The 16,405-nt window shown below is 35.7% G+C and overlaps 1 protein-coding gene and 2 long non-coding RNA genes across 5 annotated transcripts in view; 1 reads left to right on the top strand and 2 right to left on the bottom strand.

The window, feature by feature from the left end:
• The window catches only part of b4galt2 (UDP-Gal:betaGlcNAc beta 1,4- galactosyltransferase, polypeptide 2), a 178,324-nt gene that overhangs the window by 121,220 nt on the left and 40,699 nt on the right, over positions 1 to 16,405 (bottom strand). The gene's annotated exons all lie outside the window — the stretch shown is intronic.
• Positions 9,518 to 11,437, top strand: LOC145548016 (uncharacterized). The gene is made up of 2 exons (XR_014084311.1): positions 9,518 to 10,520; positions 11,208 to 11,437. It is a non-coding gene; the product is annotated as an uncharacterized LOC145548016 (long non-coding RNA).
• Positions 11,583 to 14,326, bottom strand: LOC145548017 (uncharacterized). Its single transcript, XR_014084312.1, has 2 exons — positions 13,362 to 14,326; positions 11,583 to 12,320 (listed from the first exon to the last, which is right to left on the bottom strand). It is a non-coding gene; the product is annotated as an uncharacterized LOC145548017 (long non-coding RNA).

The raw sequence follows: 16,405 nt of genomic DNA, 5'->3' as shown, positions 1-16,405 counted from the left end.
GCAACTGAAAATGTTTTCTAAATTAATGCAGACTTTGAACTTCATTATCTTTTACTAACATAAAATATAGCAGGCCTGCTACCTGAACAGACACTATTTCTCCTTCTGTAGTTGAGTTTAAAAAAAAATTACAACAACCAATGCTGGCAGCAAGTTAATATATTAAACTATGCTCTCCAGGTGTGAGAAAACTGTCAAGAAACCAGATGATCATCCACAGGGAATATGAAGGCTTTACCAAAAACAAGGCATTTGGCGCACCAAGAGAAAAACTCAATTTTGCTTGCAGGGGGACCGAAGGCATAAGAGGTTTAGATGACAGCTGGGATGTACTCTCTCAAACTAGCTATTATCTGACAGCTGACAACAGGATTTGTACGTTAGCGAAAAAGCTGCCCAGTATTACCGAGAACTCACAGCCAAGCTCATCTGAATTTAAAGCAACAGGTGCGGGGATGAACTCAGATGTCCTGACAAAAAAAAAAAATTGATGTGATGATTACAATTTTAGGACTCCTATCATCCATACTGTAGAAATTGTCCCCGACATCACTGTCAGCGATGTGAACATTAATTTACTCAGAAACATTTATATTTATAGTACTCAGATGTCATCGTGATGAAATGAATTAATGCAGATTGTTTTTACACGGCTGAGCATGAAGGGGAAAGACAGCTTTAATTTTCCCAGTTACGCGAGTCGCTGTAAAAAGATGAGAGGATAGCTTATTCTGTAGATGCTGGTATGCCACAGTGTGGATCAGACGATGATGATCCCTTTATGAATTGACAGGAACTGAGTAAGATGAAAAAATGCTTCTTAAATAAACTCAAATAAACCTGAATGCTTTTGTCAGCCACTTTCCCTGAGCCAAGGGACTTTGTTGTCTTAATCCTAAAAGCTTAAAAGGAAAGCAAATGAATTATTCTTGTTTCTTGAAGATGTTTCACTTCTCATCCAAAACATTTCAATGTTCTGAACACTGGTGGGAAGCATCAGGCTTACAATTTGGAGCTCCACCATTTGATTAAATGATCGAGTTGTTAAATGACTGCAATAACTCAAACACTGACAAAGTTCAGGGTCAGTGTCTTTTGAGACCCTAACTAACTCATTTGTAACCCTAGTGATTCTATTAATGTGATTGTTCTGATTACAGCTACTATGTTTATTTCCAACTATGTGCAGAACTAAAGTTATTTTGACGGGAAGTGAGACAGAAACAACAGCAGAGGTCCTGGTGCCTTCTACTTTGGTACTTAGATTGTCACGTCGTCCTGGATAAAATCTACACTAATGTCATGATTGCACATCATTGTCTTCAGCAACAGCATACATATTACATGACTTAATATGCTATATGCTTTAGTAATGATGCAAATATAAAGCCTTGGGAAATTAGATTTAACTGCTTTCAACAAAGTTTCTGACAAAAGAATCCAAACCTTTTCAGATTTTCCATAGTTCATGTTAACTAAATAGTGTGTTTAATTAGGATTTTATATAGTTTAAATGTCCAGCATGGGAATCTGAACAGCTTGACTGTTACACACTGGCTTGGTTTAGGTATTGATCCCATATTGTCTCTGCAGGCATGCATGTGTCTGTGCACCGGTGTTCCACCTCGCAGGTAAGAAAAGAAATAAAAGTGGAAATTGAGGAAATAGGGATACAGTGTGTCTCTCTGCGGCATAAACACAAAAATTGAGGAAGTGTGGAAATAGGAAAGGTTAGGGGAACAGTCTCAAGTGTGTATCTCAGCCTTAGCTTTCCTTGTGAAATTGAGCAGCTTTGCAATACTGGTTCAATAAATGGAGATGAGGTAGATATTAGTGTGTGTGCTGCAGTTTTACCATCGCAACAACTTCAGTTTGGTTGTAAATGGAAGTCTATTTCTTATTGGTGCATATGTTCTTTAGTGACGCATAAAAATACATTATATTGCAAAGTTTATGACCACAGAATAAAATTACTTCTATGTGTGTGCTGCTGCTGCTGTTATATGACTGATAGCATGAGTATCAAGTGTGCTTCCAGAGGGAGTGATGCAAGTTTTTACACCATAGAAGGTTCATATAGAGTGGGGGGGCAACTCAGATTGGAGCAATGTGTCTCATTTTAAAATATTTATAGACAGTGAAATCTTAGAAGATGGAGCAGCAACAACGATCTTATGGTAGGAGACAGCTGCCGGCTTGAGTTTCATTCTGATTAAAGCTTAAAATAATCTGTTAAACAAGCAGCACCCTCTACAGAGCTAATCCAGTTGAACCGAATATTCTCTCTTCCAGAAGAGCATCATGACTGATGTCCTCCGTGCAGTTAGAAATGAAACACACACTTCCTATGACACTTCATTTCCATGCTGTAACATTATAGTCAGGAAACCTCTCAATTAACCAGCGTAATGTGTGACTCCATCTATCATATTTGATAAAATGCCATGGAGTCAGATGGATAATAACGTATTATAAAATTCAAATACACAGAGACAGACTTAGCATATCTGAAAGTCAATTGCTTCATATAGATAATATCACGTTACATACACTACTGGATGCATAAAAAATGAACCAAACATTATTACTGTCGGTCTGTTTTGTTTTCTGTAGGATAATAAAGTTGCTACGGTTCAAAATTGTGGCTCACTTCCTCGAACAACCTGCTGTCTGTTTAGGATTTGACCTTACAAGCCTCTGGGTTTCACAGAGATTAGGATGCGCTGACACAGTCATTTAATATGGCCTATGTCAAAATCACTTAATTCTTACAGGAAACTGCTTTTCTTCTGAAAGCTGGAGAAGTTGAAGCTTGATTCTATGTAAAACAGTCTCAAAGTGCAAACACAGTAAAACTGAGCTATATGTGAATTAGGTTTGGACATTGAGGTACACAGTTAAATACAGAGAATTTTCTTTTTTTTTTTTTTAGGTCAGTCAGGATTATAAAAAACGTATTTATTTTTGCTAATTGCCAAAAAAAATTGTTTTTTTGTTGTTGTAATTTTCTTGAAATTAAGTTTATAAACATTTCCTCAGTATTTTGTAGAATTGACTGTTAAACTGTATGGCTTGGGTCAAACATTTTGGGTATCCTTCCACATGTTACAACAGTAGCCATCAGAAGTAGAGTAACTGAGACAGGTTTGTAGGCCACCTTGATCTCACTCACCTTTTCTGGTCTGTGCCCAAATTTTCCATGGAACAGAAATTAGGACTTTGTGATGACTACTCTAAAATCTCAACGATGTTGCAGTTAAGAGATTTGTAGCTAATTTGTCATATAGTTATTGGACAAACTTTTTATTGATCATTTGGAAAACCTATTTGTGCCGAGATTTTTTTACATTTTGGATGGTATATGATAGTATAAATGATGTTCCCATAGATTGTGTTTGGTAATAAGTGATCGACTAGCTTGACCACTGTTTAATAAATTCAGTCACTTTAAAGGGGGTGAATATTTATTTTAAAATGCTACATATTTTATTTGATAGTCATTTTCTTGAAAACAGATTTCACTTTGACATTAAAAGGTTTTGTAAATTTATGTTTTTAAAAAAAGTCTATTTTTGTTGCTTATGATTGATTTGTAAAGGAAATAAAAAAGTAAACCACCCACAGGTTGATTACATTTGATAAACATTGTCTCTGGTTTCAATTGTATCAAGGTTTTCAAAACCACAGAAACCAGGCTGTTCCTGTAGCCTGGAGGCCTTTCAAAGCTTTGCCACACTTGGTCTTTGAGAGTTTTCACTAGGTTTCTCTGGATGCATAGAGCACAGAACAGCTTCCTCCTGCGAATTGCTGCTGAACAGTTGGCCAACTACCTGAACCTTGACTTAAAACCTTTTGTTTCATTCTGCTTTTGTTTACTTTTGTCCTTTGTGTTTTTATTCTGTATGTTCAAGCACTGTGTGGTTTTTTTTTATCTTAAAGGTGCAATAATAAAGTTTTACTTGCATCACAGACTTACATCAAAGTACGGCTTGAAAATATGACCTAAGATGATGAGGGATAGGAATATGTTGCTGAGTTCATATTGGCTTTAGTGATTAGTATGTTTGTAGGTTAGCATTAGTATTGTTAGCTGAAAATAAATTAACTATTAAAACTATAATTAGGTGTTTTTAAGATATCTGAGCTTTTTTGTCATTGTTCATCCACTGAGCGCATCACTTTACACGTACAGCAGACCATGAAAGCAAGACAGGAATATTTAAACCACCAGAGAGCACAATGTGTATACAGCTAGACACTTTAAAACAGTGAAAGCAGGGATTTTTGGACATGGTTTGTCCTCATTGCATGCACAGGGAAACTACAAGTGCAGCCCTCTCCTCAAGCAGCTACTATCCAACTAGCAGCCAAAGGTGAGCAACCACTTAGCTTGACGTTTGCAGCCTTCAGAATGGTCTTGTTTGTGTTTTTACATCATGACCAGCTGAGCAGATTTATTAGACTGCCAGTATTTTATTGGACAGTCTGATTAATGTTTGGCAGAGTAGCCAAAACATTAATACCAGGGTGTATGTCTTCATTTATTGTGCCAATCAAGCACAAAATCTTCACAATAAAAGCCTAATCCACATACTGTATGTAGTGCTCAGGACAAATAGCGGCAGAGTCAAGAGCAAGTGACTGTAGTCAGCAGAGAAACGTTCAGGAAATGACAAAGCCTAAATAACACTTAGGTTTGCATTCACTGTAAACCTAAGTGTTTGCACTTCTCATTTCTTCAGACAAGCTGAAATATTAGCTATGTTGTTTCAAGTTCTACACAAAAATGTTAAAAAGCTATTTACCTTTTAGAAATAGAATAAGCTGAAGATTACAGTTTAAAAGGTTTTACTGTGTTTAGTCAAAAATGTACATCACTCTGAATCATTTTCACTTTGTCTTTTGAGAATCACGCAGTCGAGCAGTTTTGATTAAATGTTAAAAAATTGAGTTAATAAACTGATCTTGTAAATAAAAAAAAAGAGCTGCAGCAACTTAAAATTAAAACTATTGATATTTTTTGTCATATTGCCACTAATACCCAACAAGAACTAAACCTATTTCCAGTTGTGAAAAGCAGGGACAGTTATGGAGTTTGTACTAAAAAGTTGTAAGTGGTCATTATTACAATAAAGTTTTAAAACTATGCTTGGCAAGCTATGAGCACCAAATCAGTTAGATTGTAGTGCTGCCAACGGAGCAGATAGTCTGAATAATTAGACTAAAATGAGCTTGTTATACTCTCAGTTTTTATAATGATTCTTTGGAGGCTGGATTTAGTTTTGTCAGAGTGTCATGATGTTTTTTTCCAGAGCCCTCTTGTGCTTAATTGTAATTACACACATCACTCCGTATCTCTATGCCTATTTCTGAACAGTTATGTGTCATTGTCATATGTACGATCCATTCTACCTCAGCCCATGCTTTCCCATAGCAGTTCAACATTCAGTTAATTAGTCTCTCACCTGTTGCTTGTACCAGTAACTGCGTCTACACAGGCTCCCAGGATCCCTGCAGTCATTGTCGGATTGTTCTGTTGCTGAGACCTCTCTCTCTCTCACTGATTCCGTTTTCCTCCATTTCCATTTAGTGTTTGACATAGTTTTTCTTTAATAAAATACCTTTAAAATGGTTATGAAGTCAAAACATAAATAATGTTTTACACAAAGATTATTTTAATTGAAACAATCTATCCATTTCAGCATCAGTATGAATAAAGTATCTCTCTTTGCTGATTTTTTTTTACACCAAGTTATTATACTTTGAGATCATTATAGTGGCACAAGCCTCACATGAACACATGCACTTTAATAACTGATTTTCACCATTACAACTAAAACATTAATGTAATTCTCAGCATAGGTTGATCTCCTTCAAACTGGAATATAATGGAAATGAAACCACAGCTGTTTAACTGATGTTGACAGAATATATTTTGTTTCCTCAGATGTGTACTTTATTAAATATGTAAAACAATTTTGAGCTGTGAAACATTCAAGTCCTAAATAAAATATATTTTTACAATTTAGACTAAAATAGTACTTTGATCATTTTAAGACTCAATTTTATTTAATTCCTAATTAAATTCTTGAATTTGTGCTTCCAAAGAACAATTATGTCCAATCCTTTCAAATTAAAAATGATAAAACTCTTTTTTTTTGGTTCTTCCCCAAAACAAATGGCAAATTAAAGTGCAGCAGATAAGCATTTCTTGCTCTCTTGGAGGTTTTCCAAAGACTGGAAATGAGTTTTATGAATCATAACTTGCATTTCTTTTACTAATCATTTACACCATGAAGCCTGGCAATTATGAAGCACCCTGGGGAATCACTGCTAATCCTGATCAAGATGTTTTCAAACATGAAAAGACCGGTAAAAGAAGTTGATGATTACACAAAGGTCTCAAGAGGAAAGCAGTGATTATCGGTTTTAAAAGTCTCTGGAAAGCAAGACGTTTTATACTTTTTCTTTTTTACAAAGTTTTCTCCTCGGTATGAGTGTATGTGAAAAACTTAAGTCTGATGAAAGTCTGGTCATCACAATAGAGTACCTCGTTCATAGTACGGTTGCTTGTAAAGAGTGATTTGTGATCTTAAAGAGGCCAAATTTGTGTATTTGAATGGGGCTCATTTTAATAACATCTGCTTGTCTGCTTAGAAGGTGATTGATGAGGTGTCAACACAGTGTGACAGCTGAACCTCTCAAAATGCCAAACACAAAACCTTTAAGATCCCTTATGAATCACTAATTAAACTAATATGCATGCTTTTCCTCCCAGAGAAAATTCGCATATTCAAGGGGAGAACACCATCCATCTATCATACTGATCCAGGCAGGGTTGCCAAAATGCTGGTGCCCATCTCCAGCTGTCATTGAGCGAGAGACTGGTTACACCCTCCACAGGTCACTAGTTAATCACAGGGAGCCACACAGGACAAACAATAACACTATAGTCACGGTTTTGGACTTTGAAGGCAGATTACCTGGAGTGAACCAATGCATGCAGGAGGAGAAAACCCAATGCATGTCATTAAACTTCATGAAAATTGAATTTTCTATATGTTCAATGATATGACCTATTCAAACATGACAAAAATCAAAAACAGAATAAATCTGAGGGACAGTAAATACCTTTTTATTGCACTGCTCTACACACTTCACCTATTCTTTTAGTTAAGTTATTAACCAGCATCTTCCTCCTTCCAATCAAATATGAGTTCTGACTTCCTTGTTCCTAACTGAACCCAATTATCATCCATCTTCTCTTTCCGCTTCCAGCTCTGACTCATGCAACACCGCAGCTTTGACTGCTATCAAACTAATTTGTCAGACATTATTGACCTGCTGAATAAACCTCAACCCTTTGGAGCGCAAGAAGATGACACATCAAACAAAGGCTTCGCTGTCCAAATATTTGCGCAGACCTGCCAGATAACTCGGCGTTCATTCTCCTTCCTCTCAGTTGTGAGTCACCTAATGACCCTCACTGAGGGTGTTAGCAGATGCGTTACCGAGATCTACTGAGATGAATCATCGTGTGGCATCAATGGAGGAAGACATTAGAAAGAACTTCTACATTGCAAGACACATAAAAAAGAAAACTTAATAATTTGGTAATTTTGCCAGAAGAGCCATAAAACCACACTTTTTTTTAAATAATTCATGTTCCTGCAACAAATGTCCAATTAAAATTTTCTCGAGAGACTCGCACTTGCATCTCTTAAGTGTACTACGGCTGCTCATTGGACATGCAAAGTGGCTAGTATTGCAAATTAGTTCTCGCCGCTTATTGATTTTATCACTGCATGTAGGTGTGCCTTTCTAACCCTTTAAATGGATTTATTCAATTCATAGACAATCTGGATTCTCCACAGACAACACACTGCTGCTGCCACTGGCATACCAAAGTCTTTTTCTATTTACCTTCTCCTTCATTTTTCCACCTTCTTTTCACACCCCCTCCTCCTCCATTTATCTTTAATCGTCTCATCATCAGCTCGTCTCTCTCCTCCAGCCCTCCTCTTATCTTTTCATTTGCCATTCTAATTTGCTCTGTCTATTTCACCATCATCTACCATTCCTCTGAGAAGAATCATTAACCTGAAAAGTCTTTAGTCTTCCTTATAACTAACATGAAACATGAAGGGCCAAATGACATGATAGTTTATCTTGTTTATCGTGATCTGATATGATGACAAAACGAGAACCTAAAGCTCCGCGCACTGCAGGAAGCTGCAGCACACTGAAAAATTACAGTATAAGAAATAAAGAATACATTTTTTTTATTTCCATGTTCTGACTTTTGCTTTTGCGCCACTGCTTATCTTAAAAAAGTCATAAGTCCAACAAAAAATGTCAAATTTTCAGATTGAGTGGTTTCAGTCTTTTTATGGCACCATTCTGTAAAAAGCACTGCTACGCCACACTGGTGTAAAAATGTTTTGTTTTTTTTTTGTCGTTTTCTTTTCCCAGGACCCTGGCCATTTTCCCAAAGCATGTGCTCCTTTCTTTTCACACACTTAGCTTTTAGTCATCTCTGTGTGGCCTTGTGAACTGGATTGAGATGCTGATGTGTCTCACAAAAATCTGCTCACCAATCATTGTCCATTTCAGCAAAAAATACATTCTACACACAGTTATTTGTGCAGCTTTTAATGAAAAGAAAAAGGTAGAATGACAAGATATTCCAAATTCATACACCAAACATAAACCTATTTTCAAAGACTGTATTTAATGAATTAATAGGGGGGAAATAACCAATAAGACTTGATCAGGGTTTGGGTGTCATTTTTTTGCAATAAAAATGCATGTAATTTTCATATGAATTATTCTATCTTGCAACTTTTATCTCTATAAGCAAATATTCCTGGGGCACATTGATTCAGTTTCCTATGTGTACACATGTTTTTTTTTTATTTGTCTATTGTATAATCTAAATTATGCAATTACAGAGACTCTGATCACTGTTTTTACAAGAAAGTGCTACCAATACCAATGTACATTGTGTGTGACAGTTCCACCTTGGTTTGAAGGTGGATTTTCTCTGCTTTGACAGAGAAATATCAGTGGACTTCCTTGTTCACTTGAAAATTGAAAATCAGTGGATTTTCAATTTTCTGTAAATTCAAGAAAAAAGAAAGAAGAAAATGTCAAGACATCTTCTGACTGGCATGTCACCAATAAGACAAACTGATATGGAGAGCCATTTCAGCCAAAATTAAATAAATAAATAAATGGGTGAAATAAATAAAAAATGAGTAAAATAAATCAAAAAATGAAGAAAATGAGTGAAATAAATAAATAATTTGTTAAATAAATAATTTAGCTTTTTCATTAACCCATTTTTTCATTTATTTATTTTTCATATTATCAATTTCTCAATTTCCCGTTTTTCATTAATCTATTTTTCATTTACCCACTTTTCATTAATCTATTTTTCATTTAACCATTTTTTAATTTAGCTTTTTCATTAACCCCATTTTTCATTTCTTTATTTTTCATATTATCAATTTCCCAATTTCTCTTTTTCATTAATCTATTTTTTATTTATCCCTTTATCCATTTACCCATTTTTCATTAATTTATTTTTCAATTAACCTCTTTTCAATTTCCCTTTTTTACTAACCCAATTTTTTTATTTATTTATTTTTCAGATTATCAATTTCTCTATTTCTCTTTTTCATTAATCTAATTTTCATTAATCTATTTTTCATTTGTCCATTTTTCATTTATCCCTTTATCTATTTACCCATTTTTTATTAATCTATTTTTTAATTTAAACATTTTTTGATTTCCTTTTTCCTTTAACCCGATTTTCTATTTCCCAGTTTCATTAATCAATTTATCATATATCCCTTTTTTATTTACCCAATTTTCTTTTATCTATTTTTCATTCAACATTTGTTTGAAAAATCTTTACTTTTCCCATTTTCCAATTCCCCTTATTTATTTAGTATTTCCTTATTTTCTTATTTATCACATTCTATTTCCCCGCAAAACTTAGGAAAAAAATAAATGCAAATGAGGAGAGGCACGTCATCAGGCTACAACTTCCCCAATTGGTTGGTTAGCGTCACACCCATACTTTGCTTCAAGAAAGATGGCGACCTACTAACGGGTTATCAATAAGCTGAAGCTCATTAACTTCATTAGAAAATAGTGTTATTACTCCTGACTTTAGTTCTCGTGTGGCCGCTCAGACAGAACGTGTTTCAGTTGGCGGCTCTCATGGACTCAGAGCTTCACGGTCGGGAGTTTTTATAGTTTGAACGAAGCGGCCGCTGAAGTTGGCTTACGATTGAAGGTTCGGGACACCTTCGTAGCTACCAGCTGTGATCCAACTATAAGGAGCAACTTTACTGTACATCGTAAGTGAACTGCAATATCCAGAGGCAGCTCTACGGAGCATCGGGCTGAAAGAATGAGAGTGGAGAGCCTTGGAGATCTGCGTCGGAGGCCATCTTTCAGACATGCACCGCTGCTGTCCGTCCAGGATCCTCCGGTTGCCCAGACGTTGCACGGTAAGCTACTAACGCTGATGTTTGTTTTCCAACTACAGTCATATTTAATCAATAGGGCTCAATTACGATCGCGGGAGGGTTTGAGTTGATCTCGGCAATAGGTGACACACTGAACGCCTCCAGGATGTTGAGACCAGCACGTCCTCTGATCCAATACATCTTATTAAGGATAAAATCAACAAAACGTGTTCAAATTAATGGCCCAACAGGTGATTAAAGACAGTAAAAAGGTAGGAGAGGTTTAGAGTCGATCGCCTTGTTTTACCTTTGTAAACAGAAAACCTGAATACAGTGACCTTTAGTGAGGGTATAGAATGGAGAATGGATAAAAGCTGAACTCCTGCTACAATCTTTGCCTCTCTTGGTTACATCCCTGAGGTGTGCCAAGTGTGGCCCACATGCATATGCACTGTTGAAAATGAGAAGCTGACATTCACAAATGACATTGAAATAAATTCTAGTCCAACTTCTGGTTTGTTGCGATTCCTCTGGATCCTGTTGGAGGAAAAATATCCCAACTTCACAAGATGTGGCTTTAACCTAACTCCTGTCAGTCTGAAGCTTCTCATATTTGGGTCATCAAACCAAAGTTCAGATCTACCATAACTGGTTCCATCGCCACCAGGTCAAAAGTACAGCTTTTTGGCGCAGCACATTTATTAATGTTTCCATCATGTATGTTTTCAGATGCAGACCATCCTGCAGGCCTCTGGTCTCAGTGTTTCCCTTCAGACTCCCAGTGGGCTCACAGCTTCAGGATGACCAGAGACCTTCACCTTTCTGGAGCAGGAACAGTCGGCCAAATGCACTGGTGACACATTCATTTAAAAAAATGTGTCTGTTCTTATACCATTGATATGCATTAACCGTTTGTATTTTACCGTTTTGAATAAACAAACTGTTTGATTATTATGAAATCTGTGTTCCTTCTAATATGTGAAGTTCTAATTTAATCAAATCTCATGTTTTCACGTCCCAGAGACAATAAAATGATCGTTTGTTTGTGGCTTAAAGTAAACGAAACAATCTTAATAGAACAAAGCTACAAAAATAGAATACAGATTGAAAGTTTTGGACCCGTTTTATTTTTTGGTTTCAGTACACTGAAGATTCTTCAACATGAAGCTAAACAGTGAGTGGAGTACCTTGTATGTACGACAACGTAGAAATGAACAAACATGACATATTGGGTTCTTAATAGCAACCCTAGCAGTTATTTTACACAGCTTGGTTTATTGAATAATGATTGTGTTCATTTACAGACGCCTTCAATTGGAAATCTGCAATCTGAAGTGTCAGTGAAATAGTTTAACCAGTCAGTCCTCAGGTCGTCTGCCCTGCATGTTTCAGGCCTCAGTAAATGTCTGATGGATGAGCTAATGCTATCGTTTGTATCAGGGGCTCTGGAACAAACACTTTAAAATGTTAATGTCCTGTATAACAGAGTGATATAGACAAATGTTTTCATCTCACTGTGTCATTTCCACTCTATAGCTGAAGTTCATCACATTTCTGGATGTTCTGTGTTTCAGTTAAATTGAAGTTAGCAGGTTTTTAATCAGGCCACAACACCCTGTGTGTGTTGGGTTTAAGAAAAGAGGCTGCTCTGTTTGAGCACCAGCATTCATTTTTCCTCTGATGTTTGGGTGAACTCTTCTCTGTGGAGGTCGGCCGTCTCTCTGGTTCTTTCTGAAGGAGACCCATCCGGAGTTCTGGTGCTGCTCACAGTGCAGATGGTTCTCCTCACTGTCAGCCCTGGTCCCTCTCAGCCAGGATCTCCAGTCATTCTGTTCCTTCACCCTTGAATAAACATAACAGAATATGTTCTGGGTGTTATGATTCATTTGTTAATTGAAACAATGTTTAGTATCAAAATAAGATTCATTTATTTCCTTAACAGTTCCTTCTCCTGTTCCCTCAGAAGGGCAGAGTTTAGGAGTGACTAATTACATTTACTTAAATATAGTTGAGTAACTTTTTGAAACTCAAATGAACTTTTAGGAATACTCTTACTATGCTGAACTTTTTACTTTTACTCAAGTCATTTTATTATGAGGCATCACTATTATTTAAACTAATTTTTCATTTTGTCTTTAAAATACCAAAATTTCCACTGAACTTAATATTTTGGGCCTTCTAATTGTGTAATTTTTTTAAGATATGAAACAATAACTTGATCAGTTACTCAGTACTGATCAACTTTTTACCAAATGCTTCTTTACTCTTGTTTACTTTCTTATTCAGCTATAATTTACTTTGAGTAAAAACATGTTGAAGTGCTGCTGTTATTCCTGGAGGATAAATTGTGGGTCCTCTGTCCACCTCTAAGGAACAGTAACCACATGTTGAGGCACACGTTGACCAAAAACAGGGAAACTAAGGTGGGCAACTTATACATACAAAGAAATACTTAAATTAATAGTCATATTTACTTTATATGCATGTGGGCCACACTTGGCACACCTCAGGGATGTAACCAAGAGAGGCAAAGATTGTAGCAGGAGTTCAGCTTTTATCCATTCTCCATTCTATACCCTCACTAAAGGTCACTGTATTCAGGTTTTCTGTTTACAAAGGTAAAACAAGGCGATCGACTCTAAACCTCTCCTACCTTTTTACTGTCTTTAATCACCTGTTGGGCCATTAATTTGAACACGTTTTGTTGATTTTATCCTTAATAAGATGTATTGGATCAGAGGACGTGCTGGTCTCAACATCCTGGAGGCGTTCAGTGTGTCACCTATTGCCGAGATCAACTCAAACCCTCCCGCGATCGTAATTGAGCCCTATTGATTAAATATGACTGTAGTTGGAAAACAAACATCAGCGTTAGTAGCTTACCGTGCAACGTCTGGGCAACCGGAGGATCCTGGACGGACAGCAGCGGTGCATGTCTGAAAGATGGCCTCCGACGCAGATCTCCAAGGCTCTCCACTCTCATTCTTTCAGCCCGATGCTCCGTAGAGCTGCCTCTGGATATTGCAGTTCACTTACGATGTACAGTAAAGTTGCTCCTTATAGTTGGATCACAGCTGGTAGCTACGAAGGTGTCCCGAACCTTCAATCGTAAGCCAACTTCAGCGGCCGCTTCGTTCAAACTATAAAAACTCCCGACCGTGAAGCTCTGAGTCCATGAGAGCCGCCAACTGAAACACGTTCTGTCTGAGCGGCCACACGAGAACTAAAGTCAGGAGTAATAACACTATTTTCTAATGAAGTTAATGAGCTTCAGCTTATTGATAACCCGTTAGTAGGTCGCCATCTTTCTTGAAGCAAAGTATGGGAGTGACGTTAACCAACCAATTGGGGAAGTTGTAGCCTGATGACGTGCCTCTCCTCATTTGCATTTATTTTTTTCCTAAGTTTTGCGGGGAAATAGAATGTGATAAATAAGAAAATAAGGAAATACTAAATAAATAAGGGGAATTGGAAAATGGGAAAAGTAAAGATTTTTCAAACAAATGTTGAATGAAAAATAGATAAAAGAAAATTGGGTAAATAAAAAAGGGATATATGATAAATTGATTAATGAAACTGGGAAATAGAAAATCGGGTTAAAGGAAAAAGGAAATCAAAAAATGTTTAAATTAAAAAATAGATTAATGAAAAATGGGTAAATAGATAAAGGGATAAATAAAAAATGGACAAATGAAAAATAGATTAATGAAAAATAGATTAATGAAAAAGAGAAATAGAGAAATTGATAATCTGAAAAATAAATAAATGAAAAAATTGGGTTAGTAAAAAAGGGAAATTGAAAAGAGGTTAATTGAAAAATAAATTAATGAAAAATGGGTAAATGGATAAAGGGATAAATAAAAAATAGATTAATGAAAAAGAGAAATTGGGAAATTGATAATATGAAAAATAAAGAAATGAAAAATGGGGTTAATGAAAAAGCTAAATTAAAAAATGGTTAAATGAAAAATAGATTAATGAAAAGTGGGTAAATGAAAAATAGATTAATGAAAAAAGGGAAATTGAGAAATTGATAATATGAAAAATAAATAAATGAAAAAATGGGTTAATGAAAAAGCTAAATTATTTATTTAACAAATTATTTATTTATTTCACTCATTTTCTTCATTTTTTGATTTATTTTACTCATTTTTTATTTATTTCACCCATTTATTTATTTATTTAATTTTGGCTGAAATGGCTCTCCATAAACTGAGCACATGGTCAAACTCTGAGATGCGTACTCGGACCTTTAATCTTTTCTTTGCTGGCATAAAATCTTCCTAATTTCAGTTTATGAATTACATGACTCCAGTAATAGAAAGAAAAACCTCTCATTGAAATAAAAATGCATAAGTGAGCATATATATTTCTATCTTGTTTTATGCTTTAGGAAACTAATATAACTAATAATTTAGCAAACTAACTCATACCTGAGTTTATAAAAAAAAATGAAGGACAAAAAGAAGGCTATTAAAGCATTTCAGACATTTTTATTTTATTTTATTGTGGTCACACTAAAATGTTATTGCATTTGTTTACCATTTATTGGTAGCTAAAGCTTTTCCTACTGCATATTTTAAATATGTTTTTCTTTCATTTCATCTTCTTTTATGGTCTTCAACCTTGAAGCTCAAGTTTGTATCTAGTGGTACAATTGTGCTGTGTAATATGAAAAATCTCTAAACACATGGACATTTTCATAAAGAGACGTGACCATGTGCTGAATATCCACATGCAAATGATTCACTGCTCATCGGTCGTTTTTGAGAAAACTTTATATATCTCCACAAACAGAAGTGGGACCTGAATAGTAAGTTTTAAAATTCATGATAAAAAGCTGTATTTCATAAAATGTTTAAATATTTCAGCTGTTAATGGCCTTTAAATCTATCAGTCCACACAAACATTTATATATGTAAACAGTTATTTTCCGACTGTAATCTTTGTAGATTTTGTCAAACAAGGGAGCTTGTGCCAGGGTCTCAAAACATTGTTGTGGCATACTGCTTATGACTTATTCTGCTAAATGCATTTGGGCTTGATTATGTCACAAAACAAATTACATGTATTGAGTTTCCTGGAAGAAAACAACATGCATTACAAATTAAATAAAATTCCTCCCTTCCATATCTAAGTAGAATTGCATTTGTTGTTCTTCAACAGTGGTAGTTAAGCTTTTAAAAGCTGTACGAAAAGGTACTTCTAAACTGAGTATTTTTTTTTTTGCTTGTGACCAGATAAAACACAAGGAAGAAAAACACCAGCAAAGAAATAGAGCAAGCAGAATGACACTTCACACTATTGCCATGTGAATTTGTCAGACCAATTTCCTCTGATTGTGTAGCAGCAGGAGCTCATCCCTTTCATTCAATTTCCAAAGATATCAAGCCCACTATTTGTGATCCGCAGCGCAATATAACTAGTAATAATCCTTTTAACTAAACCACATCAAATCTCTCACTATGATAATCCGTTAGGCATGGTGTTCCACCACAACCTCACCATCTGCACATGCTTCTGTCTTGTGGCATGCATAATTAAATTGTGATGGTAATTTGTTGCATTGCCGGGCCTGCCATCGTTTTAACTATTCATGTGCTGAGGGTTCACACTCTCACATAATGGGATGGGACGTAGCATGGTTGTGTATTATGGACAAGACAAGCCTGATGTGCAAAAGGAAAACAGAAAATCACAGCGAGTCAAAACAGAGCAGTTTGTTTTCAACACAGGAATGCAACAAACCCAGCAAAACCTACTGTGCACAGATCTGTAATTAATACAGTACACAGTAATTCCACATCCATGCTACATGCAGTGTCTTGACAAAGTATTCATACCCCTTGAATGTTTTCACATCGTCAGATTTTCTCACAGGACAGCTACAAATGTACTTTATTTGGATTTTGGCCCCCTAACTAACT

This window comes from Poecilia reticulata, chromosome 17 (genome assembly GCF_904066995.2).
Source record: "Poecilia reticulata chromosome 17, P_reticulata-male-v2, whole genome shotgun sequence".
Taxonomy (NCBI): Eukaryota; Metazoa; Chordata; class Actinopteri; order Cyprinodontiformes; family Poeciliidae; genus Poecilia; species Poecilia reticulata.
This window is presented reverse-complemented; position numbering and strand designations above follow the sequence as displayed.